The following is a 2,940-nucleotide window of genomic DNA, read 5'->3' as shown; positions in this document are numbered from 1 at the left end:
TTCCTTTTTGGCCCCCGACTTGGGGAAGTGCCCCAAGTGCCTGTACTGGGTCGAGTACCCGTAGGACTATTAGGCCTGTGTTTCCCCGAGGACACGGGGCTGAGAGAGTCCCCTCTTGGGGTAGTGGCAGCTTACATTACCCCCAAGCTAGCGAGTGTGCTCCAGGAAGGGGGTCGGCCGGACGCAAGGTGCCCCAGGGAGGCGCTCGGGGTCTGGAAGGTGGTTGGGCGCAGGGAGGTGGGTGGCTTAACGCAGGAGCACCCCCTACTGGCCCGCCACATGCCCAACCACCTTCCAGGCTTCGAGTGCCTCCCTGGGGGCGCCTCACGTCTGGGTGGCCCCCTTCCTGGAGCATACTACAGGACTATAGCCAGCTCAGGTTACCTAAAGAGATAGGGTAAGAGTGTGTCTCCTCTGCTGGGCCCATCCTAATCACATTGTCACAGGGCAGAGATTTTGGGGAGAAACAAAGGTGGCTTCCTGCCACAGTCCCCACTGGGCTCGATGCCCCACATGCTTGCACAGGAGTCTGGGCACTCAGTGTCGCCACCCCTCAAGCAGACCCAGATGAGACCAGCCCCAGACAGTACTGGCAGCTCATGCCTTGCCCCACAGCTCAGCTGGGTAGTGTGGACCTGTCCTCCCAGGACAGTGTGTGCTTTGGTCATAGTAGCAGACCTGTGCTCAATTGCCTCCCACCATACAAGCACTTGGTGTCCAGGAAGGCAGGAAAGGGAGCTCCTGCTTGCAGGCAGGTGTTAACACCGCTGTGTTGTGAGCAGGCATGCATGGCTGGGGTCATGTGCACCTTGTTTGGTGGTGCTGGTTGTAGCCATGTTGGTTTAAGGAGACAGGCAGACAAGGTTTTTTGGATAAAGGTGGTATTTTTTATTAGACCAACTAAATAGTTGGAAAAAATGTCCTTTATAAAAAAATGTTCTTTACAAATGCTTCTTCAGGCACAGGGAGAGTCTGCAGTTGTTTTTTGTTTTCCTGGTGCTATTTCAGGTGACGGGGCTCTTCTGGGGGCATTTTGTAAGTGTGAATTGGGAATAACCCCCCGGGGGCAGGAAAGTGTGGGAGCACAGCACCTTGGCTATGGCACATAAGTATATTCATGGGCAGATCTAGGATTTTGAAAAGGGGGGTGTAGAGGATGAGCTGCATCACCACATCTAACACAATGCAGGTGTTTCCCCAGCTAAGAAGAAATGAGAAGCGTTACCAATACACCCAAGCAAGGGCTGGGTTATTCAGTGTAGGACCAGAGCAAAAACAAATAAAATGTCCTTGGAATGAGTTAAAAACAGTCTTCAGGGCTGTGAAATGGGAGCTACGGGACTGGAGCAGACAGCAGCATGGCAGGACAAAGAACAGCTGGATTGATGGGACATCAGGACATTAGAAAGGAGAGTGAGTCGTTAGCACCTGTGGAGTGATGAATTATTAGGAATGAGGTAGAGGACAATGAGCCATGACCTCAGGGGACTCCCTCAGCACTGCCTGACTAGAAATGCTGCTGCCCTGGTTAAAATCTTTGTGCACCAGGAATCACAGGAGGGTGCACGTGCACCCCCCTGGGTCCACTACGGGTACATTGATGAGGACGGGCATTGGTAAAACCATCCACTTCATCCTGTCGCCCGTGCCACCTACATCAAGGCTGGGATAGGTCAAGGTGCTTCCAGGCTGTCCTGGGCTTGCGACCGTTTGGTAAGACCCAGGCAGAGACCAGCATGCAGCTAAGGCCCCCGTGAGAAGAAGAGAAGGGTTTATCTGTACAGGAGACATGCGAGAGCACGAGGGCAGCCATGCGAGCCAGCTGCCACTGAAGCATGCGAGAGACGGTTGGAAAAAGAGGATGTTTCCAGGCAGCAGCAGAGCCCGGGGCACATTTACCGGCTGTAAATACGTGGGGGGAGAACCCAGATGTCACAGGCAGCAGGGAGGGGGCAGCAGGGCCAGTTTCATTTTCCCGGTGGGTTTATCCAGGAAGAGCCAGTTGAGCGAGTCTGGAGACTGGGGTCTAGCAGCAGCTGGGCTGGAGCTGGAGCCAACAGGAAAACAAGGCAGACAAATGCAAAGAGCTGCACCCCAGGAAGGATAAATCCAAGGCATGGGTATAGCCTGGGAAAGAGCTGGCTGCATGGAGCTGGGGTCTAGTGCCCACAGACTCAGCCTGCATCAGCAACGAGACACAGTCATGAAAAGACAAATGAGGCTGCGGCTGCATCAGTAGAAGTAGAAGCATTAGGGGAAATACCTGGGAGGTAATGGTGCCTCCCTGCTCCACAGTGGTCAGGACACAACTGGATGCTGCATGCAGGTCTCGGCTCCACACTTGAAAAAGGATGCAGAGAAGTGAGAGAGGAGCCAACAAAGATGCTCAAGGGCTTGGAAGGCAAGTCATACAGGAGAGACTGTAGGAGCTGGGCATGTTCAGCTTGCAGAAACGGCGCTGGGGAGCAGCATGCCACATGCAAGCAGGGGGTTCAGCTTGCTGACCCCAGAGCCCCCTGCCAGCCCGGAGACCCTCTCCAGCAAACAGACACTGGCAGATGCTGGAGCATTGCAGAGAGGTGGTTTGCTGAGTTCTGATGACAGGAAGACATCTTCATCAACAACCCGAAAATTGGCATAGAGCACACCCTCAGAAAGTTTGCAGAGGACATCAAGCTGCGGGGAGCAGTAGGTGCGCTGGAGGGCAGGTCTGGGATTCAGAGAGACCTCGACACATTGGAGAACTGGGCCAAAAGGGATCTCATGAGGTTCAACAAGGACAAGAGCAAAGTCCTGCACTTAGGAGGGAGCAATCCCCTGCACCAGTGCAGGCTGGGGGTGATGGGCTGGGCAGCAGCTCTGCAGAAAAGGACCTGGGGGGACAGGGGACAATAATTTGAACAGGAACCAGCAGTGTGCCCTTGGTGCCAAGAAGGCTAA

This window comes from Gavialis gangeticus, unplaced genomic scaffold, assembly GCF_001723915.1.
Source record: "Gavialis gangeticus isolate Ggan-Ray unplaced genomic scaffold, GavGan_comp1, whole genome shotgun sequence".
Classification (NCBI taxonomy): domain Eukaryota; kingdom Metazoa; phylum Chordata; order Crocodylia; family Gavialidae; genus Gavialis; species Gavialis gangeticus.
The sequence above is the reverse complement of the archived record's forward strand: the minus strand, read 5'-3'. Positions refer to the sequence as shown.